The sequence below is a fragment of the Pseudorca crassidens genome, chromosome 16, assembly GCF_039906515.1.
Source record: "Pseudorca crassidens isolate mPseCra1 chromosome 16, mPseCra1.hap1, whole genome shotgun sequence".
In the NCBI taxonomy this organism is placed as follows: domain Eukaryota; kingdom Metazoa; phylum Chordata; class Mammalia; order Artiodactyla; family Delphinidae; genus Pseudorca; species Pseudorca crassidens.
The window spans coordinates 3,056,709-3,071,339 of record NC_090311.1 but is presented as its reverse complement, the minus strand read 5'-3'; the positions used below and the strand labels follow the sequence as shown (position 1 = coordinate 3,071,339).

General features: G+C 45.9%; 1 protein-coding gene across 7 annotated transcripts in view; it reads left to right on the top strand.

Annotated features, from left to right (window-relative positions):
• The window catches only part of MGMT (O-6-methylguanine-DNA methyltransferase), a 351,118-nt gene that overhangs the window by 298,111 nt on the left and 38,376 nt on the right, over positions 1 to 14,631 (top strand). The window lies entirely within an intron of this gene.

Here is a 14,631-nt window from a genome sequence, read left to right as displayed (position 1 = left end):
CTGGAAAAACAGCCAAACTGGTGCAGCAAAGTGGTGAATAGCATCATTAGCCTCCTCTCTGTATTCTTGTGGACACTGTGTGCCTGCAACCACGGTGCTCAAGACCAGATTGCGGGAACAGGCTGACAGTTAGTAGCTAACTCAGCAGTGCTGGGTGCAAACTGCCGTCTTCCTGTGGATTTACAGCTGCCACTTCTGCTACTTCAATTAGTTCTATAGCACACAGATGTTGCTTAAATGTTGCTGCTAATGATACTGCAATAAGCGTAAGATTCATGCCATATTTTGAGGCACGTAAATTTCTCAAGTGGCACAATTAAAGTGGAAATATTAGGTGGGGAGAACTTGGCAGTCTCTCCAACTTGGAAGGCACACCCGCTATGCAATAATGGGTCAAAAATTCATTCAAGTTTTACTGCTGTTCCGAGTTTTAAAAGACTTTTCACAGTTGAATGCAAAGTAGTAAAAACCAGGGTATTAGGAAATGAGAATGCAGTTGTGTTATTCAGACACGACTTTTAATTTCAGATTGAAATCACATGCTCACTTTTCGGGATATGACCAAAGGGAACAGTTACAGGCTGAAGAGATGTCATCTCTAAGGGTTGAAAGTCCCAAGTGGAGATGCGTTTGTTGCTGGGCCAGCAGCGGAGCCAGAGCTCCCAGGACTCGGGGGAGCGTTACCATCCCCCCGCAGCTGGAAAAGCAGAAGCTGTGTTCTGGAGCAGGTCCCTCGCCACTCCCCCCGGCCCCGAGCCCCGCCTCGACAGGCCCCACACCAAGGCTGGGGAGATGCGCCAACACACGTGCGCGCACACACTTTGTGACACGGGCGTGCCCGTGCACACACTCAGCCTGTGCCTCTGACGCGGCGGGGAGGCAGCTCAAGCGCTGCTCCCGAGTCTCCCTGCTGCCCTACGGAAGCCCCGTCGGAATTTCTCTCCCTCCTTTGTAGTCCTTTTGTCTTCACAGCATAGTCCCCTGCCTGTCGCCGAATTTTCTTTTCCATGAATAATCTCTCCTCTGGAGAAGAGCTTCTCCCTGACTGGTCGTCAAATCTGCTTTTGATTTCCTCTCACACGGACTTAAAAGGCAGGTGCTTCTGCGGGGCAGGCTTGCTCCAGTCGGCCCGTCCGCCTCCTGAGCCTTTGACCCCCCAGCCCGTCTCACTTAGCGATATGAGCTGTCCGGTCGGTGACTCCCTGGCACCCCGTTAGGACTCGAGGCCACATGCTGGGAGGCGGGGACATGAGCCCCTCAGTGTCTCTCTGGTGGGTTCCTTTCCCGACTTGTCCAGCTCCAGTGATTGGGGGGGTGGTATGCGGTGGGCCGTCCAGCACAGTGTTGTAGATATTCGCCAAGTGCCTACTTTCCCCTTAAATGATGCAGACCATTCGGTGAAACCTTCCCAGGCAAGCCCAGGACTGAATGGTCCAGCCTTCAGGAGACCCCTCAACGTCTGTCTATCTGTCTCTCCCCTCTCCCAGCCTCGCTTCCCCCCTCCCCTCCGCCGGCCCATTGCTCTGAGCGTATAGCACCTGGATTATCTATAGCAAATCTTACAGATGTCAGGATTGCCTTGTTCTGAAGCAAAAAGGACAATGAGTTCCTGCTGACCTCGGTACAATGGCTCTCGCTGGAGCACAATATGTATTTTCTCCTGGCGGTGAAGAGCCCACATGTAATTGATGGAGAGCAGAAATGTCACGGGAGCCTTTCTGTTGACACTGCTCCGCGCGTGGAGGGAAGGCTGGCCCGGCAGGGGCCGAGCGTGTGCCCGGGAACTTGTAATTTAGCAAGGAAGAGGCGGGAGAAATTAGGCGGGTCAGACTCCCCAGTTCCTGATGAGCTATCCCAAAACTGAGGGCCACGAGGAGAGTCCGTTTGCACAGATAGACCCAGAACCAGAGCCCAGCTGCCAACAAGGACCTGTTTCCAGCCCTTTACTGCCTTCCATGATGCTTAATGTACCGTTTGTATATGTTGTCCTTGCAGTGTATTTGGTGCGCCCTCATGTATTTTATTCATCTCTGGCTTTGCACGAAGGCAAGCTCCCAGCAAAACTGAGATTTGTTATTTCCCACCATCCGTCAAAGGTCTGCGTGGTCGGCGCGATGGACTTGATTTAAAGCATAAAACGTTAACTCCTGCTCTTGGGGGCCATTTCCTTCTCTGTCCCTGGTGTGTTGGTGGAGTTGTCTGGACGCTGGAGAGCTGGCCTTCCCAGAGGGGCCGGCGGCCACACCAGAACTGCCTTCTGGGTCGGCACATTCTCAGGGCCCCCAGAGGGGAGCAGCTGGTGCTCTTAGGCTTCTTAGGGTTAAACATGGCAAGCGGAAGCTCCTCATGGTGTAAATGACAGGCACAGATGGCGCGAGTTTGCTAACACACCGACCATGTTGCTCAGGGAGGGAGGGGGTGGGGTTGGCGTGGGACTGTCATGGTCCACACGGCCCCCGGTGCCCATGCGGGAGGTGGTACCGACCCAGGGCCCGGGGCTGGCTTCCCTGCCAGCGTCCTGCTGCCACAGCCGCCGTCACCCGCCTCCCGCCTCCCATCTCATCTGTGGTGCAGAGCCTTGCCTTTGGGGCTGCATCGTCTGCAGTGGGTGTTTGACAGACACACACACACACACACACACACCCCTCCTCCCCAGGGGCTGGCCTGCATCCCAGGACGGCTGCTGCCTGGGCTCCACCAAGTTGCACGAGGTGGGATGACGCCCAGGGGTCTTTGGGCCGCGAATCCCCAGGTTAACCCAGCTCTCTGTGACGGGCTCCTGGGCCAGCGCTGGTACCCGTGGTCAGAGCGTGTGCCCGTGTGTATGTGTGTGTCGGGGGGGGCGGGGGGCGCTCTGAGGGGCGCAGTGGTGCTGTCTCCCAGTTCAGGTGAAGGGGACATGGAGGTTAAGCAGGGGGACAAAGGCGTCCCCTTCCCTGGTGTGTGTGTGTCGGGGGGGGCGGGGGCGCTCTGAGGGGCGCAGTGGTGCTGTCTCCCAGTTCAGGTGAAGGGGACATGGAGGTTAAGCAGGGGGACAAAGGCGTCCCCTTCCCTGGTGTGTGTGTGTCGGGGGGGCGGGGGCGCTCTGAGGGGCGCAGTGGTGCTGTCTCCCAGTTCAGGTGAAGGGGACATGGAGGTTAAGCAGGGGGACAAAGGCGTCCCCTTCCCTGGTGTGTGTGTGTCGGGGGGGGCGGGGGCGCTCTGAGGGGCGCAGTGGTGCTGTCTCCCAGTTCAGGTGAAGGGGACATGGAGGTTAAGCAGGGGGACAAAGGCGTCCCCTTCCCTGGTGTGTGTGTGTCGGGGGGGGGCGGGGGCGCTCTGAGGGGCGCAGTGGTGCTGTCTCCCAGTTCAGGTGAAGGGGACATGGAGGTTAAGCAGGGGAGACAAAGGCGTCCCCTTCCCTGGTGTGTGTGTGTCGGGGGGGGCGGGGGGCGCTCTGAGGGGCGCAGTGGTGCTGTCTCCCAGTTCAGGTGAAGGGGACATGGAGGTTAAGCAGGGAGACAAAGGCGTCCCCTTCCCTGGTGTGTGTGTGTCGGGGGGGGCGGGGGGCGCTCTGAGGGGCGCAGTGGTGCTGTCTCCCAGTTCAGGTGAAGGGGACATGGAGGTTAAGCAGGGGAGACAAAGGCGTCCCCTTCCCTGGTGTGTGTGTGTCGGGGGGGGCGGGGGCGCTCTGAGGGGCGCAGTGGTGCTGTCTCCCAGTTCAGGTGAAGGGGACATGGAGGTTAAGCAGGGGAGACAAAGGCGTCCCCTTCCCTGGTGTGTGTGTGTCGGGGGGGGCGGGGGCGCTCTGAGGGGCGCAGTGGTGCTGTCTCCCAGTTCAGGTGAAGGGGACATGGAGGTTAAGCAGGGAGACAAAGGCGTCCCCTTCCCTGGTGTGTGTGTGTCGGGGGGGGCGGGGGCGCTCTGAGGGGCGCAGTGGTGCTGTCTCCCAGTTCAGGTGAAGGGGACATGGAGGTTAAGCAGGGAGACAAAGGCGTCCCCTTCCCTGGTGTGTGTGTGTCGGGGGGGGTGGGGGCACTCTGAGGGGCGCAGTGGTGCTGTCTCCCAGTTCAGGTGAAGGGGACATGGAGGTTAAGCAGGGGGACAAAGGCGTCCCCTTCCCTGGTGTGTGTGTGTCGGGGGGGGCGGGGGCGCTCTGAGGGGCGCAGTGGTGCTGTCTCCAAGTTCAGGTGAAGGGGACATGGAGGTTAAGCAGGGGGACAAAGGCGTCCCCTTCCCTGGTGGCAGGTATTTATTAGCAGATGGGAAAATATTAGCAGATGGGAAATCAGCAGATACATTTAGATCAAGATGCAAATTTAAAAGCCGCCAACCCCCTGCACTAAATATTTACACTGAATATCTCGACTCTGTCAGCTTTCTTCTACTTTTGATGAGCCCATACAACTGCTCTTATTGCCAAGTCATGTGAAAATCAAGGGGAAAATGTTCCACACTTGAAGAGAAATTCATTGTGAATTAAATTTCAGCATTAAAATAGAAGAAATTTCCAAATTTCTGTCAGCTTTTGGACTTGTATCACAAAAGAGTTCACATACATCCTTTCATGTGTAAGTTGTTAACGTAAATTAACTGTGGTACTCCAGTAGAAAAAAATTTTCCTTTTTTCTCCAAAATAGCTCATACGGAAACCTCTACTGTGGAGCAATTTTAAAAATGCAATTCAACCCCTTTATAATAGCATTCAATACCAAAAAAATACATAAAAATTTTAAAAATCCCTGAAAAACATCACACCTGAGCCCCAGCAAACAACGCTGTCCATCGACCACGAGGTCCTGGACCAGCCACTTCATTTTCACGGACAGTCTCTCCCTCTGTATTCACATCGGAACCACGCCTCACGTCTGCACAGAACCTTACCAGCACTTTGGCATATGCTTTCTCACTTAATTCTCCAGGGCTGTGAGTAAGGACTATTCCATCCAATTTACAGCAAGGAAACTGAGGTTCGGGTGTAAAAATGTGCTGGGACCTGTAAGTTCGAGCACTGGAGGGAGCTTAAATCAGGCCTTTGGACTAAAGTCTCGAGCCTTTCACCAAGGCAGTTGCACTGGGTACTTCAGAGGAGCCCGTAGTGTGCAAATTTCAACAATGGCTGTCTGATACATGAATGAATGAATTTGCTCCTCAAACAAGGGAATGAGTGTCTGCCATGGGTGAGGCACGGTTTGGGCTCTCGGGATGTAGCTGTGAGCAGGGCAGGTGGAGTCCTTGCCCAGTGGGTTTACATTCTGGAGAAGACAGTAGTAAAGAAGGGGAAAGCAGGATCATTTCAAATCATGTGATGCCGTGAAGACAGAGTGTGCAGTGAGTGGGATTGAGGTCAGATCTGGAAGTTTATTGTAATCTATCATCTCACAGTTCTATAGATGGGGTCCAGATTCTGGAAACAGAGTGTTTGGGGCAGGTGATGAAATCTGCCTTTCTCCAAAGACGCCCTTGACCTCCAGAACGAATGAGCCTTGCCATGCATCCAAGGGCTAGATCTGTTCATTTGGACCAGGTCACTGATTGAACCAGGAGACTCAGAGTACGTGATAAAATTGGTCTTGTGCTTTTTTGTCACACTCAAAAATTGAACAGAAGTGTGGAAGCCACCTACCTGGTCACCACAGAAAGCCGGTAAGCTGGTGTCTGAAGAAGTTGCCCAAGTTTCAGGCCCTGATTAATTTTATTGCTATTTATATTAGAGTACGGTTACCCTAGCAACTGCTAGTGGGTGACTGTGGCGCCTGCTTCTGCAGCCTCAGCTCTGAGAGCCCGCACAGCAGGTGTCAGAAGGGCAGGCAAAACACAACCCTCCTAGGAGCCCAGAGCAGAAGAGCGTGGGGCCCCTTGCAGACCTGCGGTCCAGATGGTGGGCAGTATCCCACAGCCCTCCTCCAGCTCAGCAAGCTCCTTGGTGGCTCAGCTGTCCGTCGCTGTGTTTCTCCCCCTGACCCTTCTCCCTCCCCACCCTGCTCACCCATCTCCCTCTGACGCTGCTGGTCCTGCCTTTGCACCCACTCCTCACTGTCGCGACCCTCCCAGCCCTGTGCCAGGTCAGGGCCCCCTGTCTGTGGTCGCTGACTGTCAGCCACCAACCCTCCTCACTGGACCCCAGGCTCCTTAGAAGCAGGGCTGTGTGTCTCTGGGTCACTGCCTGCTGATCCCCAGCCACTTCTGTTTCTTTTAATCACCTTTTAAAATGCCACTATTACGTACAGTATTTGATATGCCTTAGTTTCAACGTTTCCTAGATTTAATTAGACTTAACTCTTGAGAAAATATATCTGTTTTTCCAGTGACTTCCATTGTAACTGGAAAACTGATTCCACCTAAAAAGCTGACAAGAGGAAAACTTTGAGGAGATAATTAACTTAGAAGTCAGGCTTCATATACGGGGGGAGTGAGGAACCCAAAACCACTGTCAGGCCTCAGCTTTGACTTCTCTCCCATTACCCTTCTCATTCAGCTTTATCCTCTCTTCCCTCCTTTAGACCTTCAGACTACAGCAGTGTTCCCAGTGCAAAAAAATACACACCCTGCCATTATAATACTACTAAGACATTTTCTCTTTTCTGACTATATTTACATTTGTCACATTAGTGGAAACTTCAGTAACACATGTTCAAAATATTAATAACCCTGATGCCAAAACCTGACAAAGACATTACAAGAAAAATATTATAAACCATACCTTACATGAATATAGATGCAAAAAACAAAAAAAAACTTTAACAAAATATTAGCAAAGAAAATCAAGCAGTGATCAAGTGGGTTTATCCCAGGAATGGAGGGTTGGTTAAGTGTTCAGAAATTGAAGACGGTGGAGTAGAAGTACGTGCGCTCACTCCTTCTTGGGAGAGCACCGGAATCACAACTAACTGCTGAACAGTCATTGACAGGAAGACACTGGAACTCACCATAAAAGATACCACACATCCAAAGAAAAAGGAGAAGCCGCGATGAGACGGTAAGAGGAGCGCAATCACAATAAAATCAAATCCCATAACCACTAGGTGGGTGACTCACAAACTGGAGGACAATTATACCCCAGAAGTCCACCCACTGGAGTGAAGGTTCTGAGCCCCACGTCAGGCTTCCCAGCCTGGGGGTCCAGCAAAGGGAAGAGGAATTCCTAGAGAATCAGACTTTGAAGGCTAGCAGGATTTGATTGCAGGACTTTGACAGGACTGGGGGAAACAGAGACTCCAATCTTTAAGGGCACACACAAAGTAGTGTGCTCATCAGGACCCAGGGGAAGGAGCAGGGACCCCATAGGAGACTGAACCAGACCTACCTGCTAGTGTTGGAGGGTCTCCTGCACAGGCAGGGGGTGGCTGTGGCTCACTGTAGGGACAAGGACACTGGCAGCAGAAGTTCTGGGAAGTACTCCTTGGCGTGAGCCCTCCCGGAGTCCACCATTAGCCCCACCAAAGAGCCTGCAGGCTCTACTGCTGGGTCACCTCAGGCCAAACAACCAGCAGGGAGGGAACTCGGCCCCACCCATTCAGCAGAGAAGCAGATTAAACTTTTACTGAATTCTGCCCACCAGAGCAACACCCAGCTCTACCCACCACCAGTCCTTCCCATCAGGAAGCTTGCACAAGCCTCTTAGATAGCCTCATCCACCAGAGGGCAGACAGCAGAAGCAAGAAGAACTACAGTCCTGCAGCCTATGGAATGAAAACCACATTCATAGAAACATAGACAAAATGAAAAGGCAGAGAACAATGTACCAGAGGAAGGAACAAGATAAAACCCCAGAAAAACAACTAAATGAAGTGGAGATAGGCAACCTTCCAGAAAAAGAATTCAGAATAATGATAGTGAAGATGATCCAGGACCTCAGAAAAAGAATGGAGGCAAAGATTGAGAAGATGCAAGAAATGTTTAACAAAGACCTAGAAGATTTGAAGAACAAACACCTAGAAGAATTGAAGAACAAACAAACAGAGATGAACAATACAATAACTGAAATGAAAAATACACTAGAAGGAATCAATAGCAGAATAACTATGGCAGAAGAACAAATAAGTGACCTGGAAAACAGAATGGTGGAATTCACTGCCATGGAACAGAATAAAGAAAAAAGAATAGAAAGAAATGAAGACAGCCTAAGAGACCTCTGGGGCAACATTAAATGCACCAGCATTCTCATTATAGAGGTCCCAGAAGGAGAAGAGAGAGAGAAAGGACCCAAGAAAATATTTGAAGAGATTATAGTCGAAAAATTCCCTAACATGGGAAAGGAAGCAGCCACCCAAGTCCAGGAAGTGCAGAGAGTCCCAGGCAGGATAAACCCAAGGAGAAACACACCAAGACACATGATAATCAAATTGACAAAAATTAAAGACATAGAAAAATTATTAAAAGCAGCAAGGGAAAAATGACAACATACAAGGGAACTCCCATAAAGTTAACAGCAGATTTCTCAGCAGAAACTCTGCAGGACAGAAGGGAGTGGTATGATATATTTAAAGTGATGAAAAGGAAGAACCTACAACCAAGATTACCCTACCTGGTAAGGATCTCATTCAGATTCAACGGAGAAATCAAAAGCTTTACAGACAAGCAAAAGCTAAGAGAATTCAGCACCACCAAACCAGCTAAAGGAACTTCTCTAAGTGGGAAACACAAGAAAAGAAAAGAAAAGAAAAGAAAGAAGAAAAAAAAGGACCTACAAAAACAAACCCAAAACAATTAAGAAAATGGTAATGGGAACATACGTGTCGATAATTACCTTAAATGTGAATGGATTAAATGATCCAACCAAAAGACACAGGCTTGTTGAATGGATACAAAAACAAGACCCATATATATTGCTGTCTACAAGAGACCCACTTCAGGGACTTCCCTGGTGGTGCAGTGGTTGAGAATCCACCTGCCAATGCAGGGGATACGGGTTCCAGCCCTGGTCCGGGAAGATCCCAAGTGCCATGGAGCAACTAAGCCCGTGTGCCACAACTACTGAGCCTGCACTCTTCAGCCCTCGAGCCACAACTACTGAAGCCAGCGCACCTACAGCATGTGCTCCTCAACAAGAGAAGCCACTGCAATAAGCCCGTGCACTGCAACGAAGAGCAGCCCCTGCTCGCTGCAACTAGAGAAAGCCCATGCACAGCAACATAGACCCAATGCAGCCAAAAATAAATAAATAAATTTAAAAATAATAACAATAGAAAAAACAAAAGAGAGAGATCCACTTCAGACCTAGGGACACATACATACTGAAAATGAGGAAATGAAAAATGATATTCTATGCAAATGGAGATCAAAAGAAAGCTGGAGTAGCAATACTTGTATCAGATAAAATAGACTTTAAAATAAAGAATGTTACAAGAGACAAGGAAAGTCACTACATAATGATCAAGGGATCAATCCAAGAAGGAGATATAACAATTATAAATATATATGCACCCAACATAGCACCCCAACACACAAGGCAGATGCGAACAGCTATAAAAGAGGAAATTGACAGTAAGACAATAATAGTGGGGGGCTTTTTTAACACCTCACTTACACCAATGGACAGATCATCCAGACAGAAAATTAATAAAGAAACACGAGCTTTAAATGACACGATAGACCAGATTTAATTGATATTCATAGGATATTCCATCTGAAAACAGCAGATTACATTTCTTCTCAAGTGCACACGGAACATTCTCCAGGATAGATCACATCTTGGGTCACAAATCAAGCCTCAGTAAATTTAAGAAAATTGAAATCATATCAGGCATCTTTTCTGACCACAGTACTGTGAGATTAGAAATCAATTACAGGGAAAAAAACGTAAAAAACACAAACACATGGAGGCTAAACAATACGTTACTAAATAACCAAGAGATTACTGAAGAAATCAAAGAAGAAATCAAAAACAAAAAACAAAAAACCTAGAGACAAATGACAACGAAAACATGATCCAAAACCTGTGGGGTGCGGCAAAGGCAGTTCTAAGAGGGAAGTTTATAGCAATACAAGCCTACCTCAAGAAACAAGAAAAAACTCAAATAAACAATCTAACCTTACACCCAAAGGAACTAGAGAAAGAAGAACAAACAAAGCCCAAAGTTAGTAGAAGGAAAGAAATCATAAAGTTCAGAGCAGAAATAAATGAAATAGAAACAAAGAAAACAATAGCAAAGATCAATAAAACTAAAAGCTGGTTCTTTGAGAAGATAAACCAGATTGGTAAACTTTTAGCCAGACTCATCAAGAAAAAGAGGGAGAGGTCTCAAATCAATATAATCAGAAATGAAAAAGAAGAAGTTACAAGAGACACCGCAGAAATACAGAGCATCATAAGAGACTCTATGCCAAGCAATAAAACAAGCAACTCTATGCCAATAAAATGGACACCCTGGAAGGAATTCACAAATTCTTAGAAAGGTACAGCCTTCCAAGACTGAACCAAGAAGAAATAGAAAGTATGAACAGACCAATCACAAGTAATGAAATTGATTTAAACTGTGATTAAAAATCTTCCCACAAACAAAAGTCCAGGACCAGATGGCTTCACAGGTGAATTCTATCAAACATTTCGGGAAGAGCTAACACCATCCTTCTCAAACTCTTCCAAAAAGTTGCAGAGGAAGGAACACTTCCAAAATTATTTTACAAGGCCACCATCGCCCTGGCACCAAAGCCAGACAAAGATACTGCACAAAAAGAAAATTACAGACCAATAGCACTGATGAATATAGATGCAAAAATCCTCAACAAAATACTAGCAAACAGAATCGAACAACACATTAAAAGGATCATGCACCATGATCAAGTGGGATTTATCCCAAGGATGCAAGGATTCTTCAATATATGCAGATCAATGTGATACACCATATTAACAAATTGAAGAATAAAAACCATATAATCATCTCAATAGTTGCAGAAAAAGTTTTTGACAAAATTCAACACCCATTTACAATGGGTAAAATTACAACACCATTTACAGAAAGTGGGCATAGAGGGAACCTACCTCAACATAAGGAAGCCCACATATGACAAACCCACAGCAAACATCGTTTTCTGTTCTCAAAACTGAAAGCATTTCCTCTAAGATCAGGAACGAGACAAGGATGTCCACTCTCACCACTATTATTCAACATAGTTTTGGAAATCCTAGCCATGGCAATCAGAGAAGAAAAAGAAAGAAAAGGAATACAGATTGGAAAAGAAGAAATAAAACTGTCACTGTTTTCAGATGACATGATACTATACACAGAGAATCCTAAAGATGCCACCAGAAAACTACTAGCGCTAATCAATGAATTTGGTAAAGTAGCAGGATACAAAATTAATGCACAGAAATCTCTTGCATTCCTATACACTAACAATGAAAGATCAGAAATAGAAATTAAGGAAGCAATCCCATTCACCATTGCAACAAAAAGAATAAAATACCTAGGAATAAACCTACCTAAGAATATAAAAGACCTGTACTCAAAACTATAAGACACTGATGAAAGAAATCAAAGATGACACAAACACATGGAGAGATATACTATATTCTTGGATTGGAAGAATCAATATTGTGAAAATGACGGTACTACCCAAAGCAATCTACAGATTCAATGCAATCCCTATCAAATGACCAATGGCATTTTTTACAGAACTAGAACAAAAAATTTCACAATTTGTATGGAAACACAGAAAACCCCAGTAGCCAAAGCAATCTTGAGAGAGGAATCAGACTCCCTGGCTTCAGACTATACGGCAGCGCTACAGTAATCTAGACAATATGGTACTGGCACAAAAACAGAAATATAGATCGATGGGACAGGATAGAAAGCCCAGAGATAAACCCATGCACCTATGGTCGAGTAATCTATGACAAAGGAGGCAAGGATATACAACGGAGAAAAGACAGTCTCTTCAATAAGTGGTGCTGGGAAAACTGGACAGCTACATGTAAAAGAATGAAATTAGAAGGCTCCCTAACACCATACACAAAAATAAGCTCAGAATGGATTAAAGACCTAAATGTAGGATCGCACACTATAAAACTCTTAGAGGAAAACATAGGCAGAACATTCTTTGACGTAAATCACAGCAAGATCTTTTTTGACCCACCTCCTACAGTAATGGAAATAAAACAAAAATAAACAAATGGGACCTTTTAATGTAAAAGCTTTTAATGAAACTTAAAAGCTTTTACACAGCAATGGAAACTGTAAACAAGACGAAACGACAACCCTCAGAGTGGGAGAAAATATTTGCAAACAAACCAACAAACAAAGGATTAATCTCCAAAATATACAAACAGCTCATGCAGCTCAATATTAAAAAAACAAACAGCCCAATCAAAAGATGGACAGACTACCTAAATAGACACTTCTCCAAAGAAGACATACAGATGGCCAAGAGGCACATGAAAAGCTGCTCAACATCACTAATTATTAGAGAAATGCAAATCAAAACTACAATGAGGCATCACCTCACACTGGTTAGAATGGCCCCACACTGGTTAAAATGGGCATCATCAGAAAATCTACAAGCAACAAATGCTGGAGAGGATGTGGAGAAAAGGGAACCCTCTTGCACTGTTCGTGGGAATGTAAGTTGATACAGCCACTATGGAGAACAGTATGGAGGTGCCTTAAAAAACTAAAAATAGAATTACCATGTGACCCAGCAATCCCTCTACTGGGCATATACCCAGAGAAAACGATAATTCAAAAAGAAACATGTATCACAATGTTCACTGAAGCACTGTTTACAATAGCCAGGTCATGGAAGCAACCTAAATGTCCATAGACAGACGAATGGATCAAGAAGACGTGGTACATATATACAATGGACTATTACTCAGCCATAAAAAAGAATGAAATTGGGTCATTTGTAGAGACATGGGTGGACCTAGAGACTGTCATACAGAGTGAAGTAAGAAAGAGAAATACAGACATCATATATTAACATTTATGTGTGGAATCTAGAAAAATGGTACAGATGAACCAGTTTGCAGGGCAGAGATAGAGACACAGATGTGAAGAACAGACATGTGGATGCCAAGGGGGGAAGTGTAGGAGGGGGTGGTGGTGGGATGAATTGGGAGATTGGGATTGACATATATTCACTAATATGTATAGAGTAGATAACTAATAAGAACCTGCTGTGTACAAATAAATAAAATATTATAAGAAATTGAAAAAAGTGTTCAGAAATCAGTATAATTTACCATAGTAATAGAGTGCAGGAGAAAAAGGAGATCATTTCAGTAGATGCAGAAAAAGCATTTGAAAAAAAAAAAAAAACCCTTATTTAAACAACTCTCAGCAAACTAGGATTAAAGAGGTACTTTCTCAATCTGATGGAAGACAGCTACAAAAAGCCCACAACTGATAAAATACTTAAAGGTGAAACACTGGAATGCTTTGCCCCTAAGATGAGGAAAGACCATGTGTCTGCTCTCAGCACTTCTAGCCAAGGCTACCTGACATGTCAGCCTATGCTGTGAAACAAGTAAAATTCATGAGGGTGGGAAAGAAGTGAAACTGTCCCTGTTTGCAGATGGCTTGACTCTGTACCGAGAAAATTCTAATGAACCAAGAAGAAAAAACTGCAGAATTTAGCAAGGTCGTGGACATAAGGCAAATATGCAAAAACCAATGATATTTCCATATACTATCAGCAAACAAATGGAAAATTTACAGGAATACTATTTATAATAGCATCAAACCCCAAAATACTTAGAAGCAGGCTTAATGAATGATGTGTAAGACGTCTACATTAAGCACTGCAAAATATTTCTTAGAGAAATAGAAATGACCGAAATGAATGGAGGGATATACTATGTTCATGGATTGGAAAATTGTTAAGATGTCAGTTCTCTGAAAATTGATGGAAAACTCCAAAGTAATTCCAGTCATAATCCTAGCAGGTGTTTACAGAAATTGACAAGATTTTTTTTTTTAAATTGTGTATGGAAACGCAAAGAACCTAGGCGGGTCAAAACAACAACCTTGAAAAAGAATGAAGCTGGAAGAATTCAGCCATTGTAATCATAATTTTTAAAATTATTCAAAAATTGGAAACAACCTAAATGACACCCAACAGAATGGATAAACAATTCGTCATATATCCATACAGTGGAATATTACTCAGCAATAAAAAGAAGTGAAATATCTTGTATATGCAGTAACATGGGTGACTCTCATAGATGTTATGCTGAGTGAAAGAAGCTGAACACAGAGGAGTACAAGCTTTATCATTTATATCCAACATTTTCGTGGAAGACAGTTTTTCCGCGGACCGGGCCGGGGGGTGGGATGGTTCAGGCGGTAAATGCGAGCGATGGGGAGCGGCAGATGAAGCTTCGCTCGCTTGCCCACCACTCACCTCCCACTGTGCAGCCTGGTTCCTAACAGGCTGCGGACTGGCATCGGTCCGCAGCGCAGGAGTTGGGGACCCCTGATTTATATGATGTTCTGGAAGATGCAAAACTGATTCACGGGGAAAAAATTCAGAAGGCTGGCTGCCCAGAGTGGAGTGAGTGGGCTAACTAGGACGAAGCATAAGGGAACTTTCTGGGGTGATGAAACAAATCTATATCCTGATAGGGATGTAGCTTAACAAATGTGTTAAATATGTTGAGATTTGTGTGATTCAAAGTATATAAGGTATATAAGTTTGACCTCAAAAGGAGTG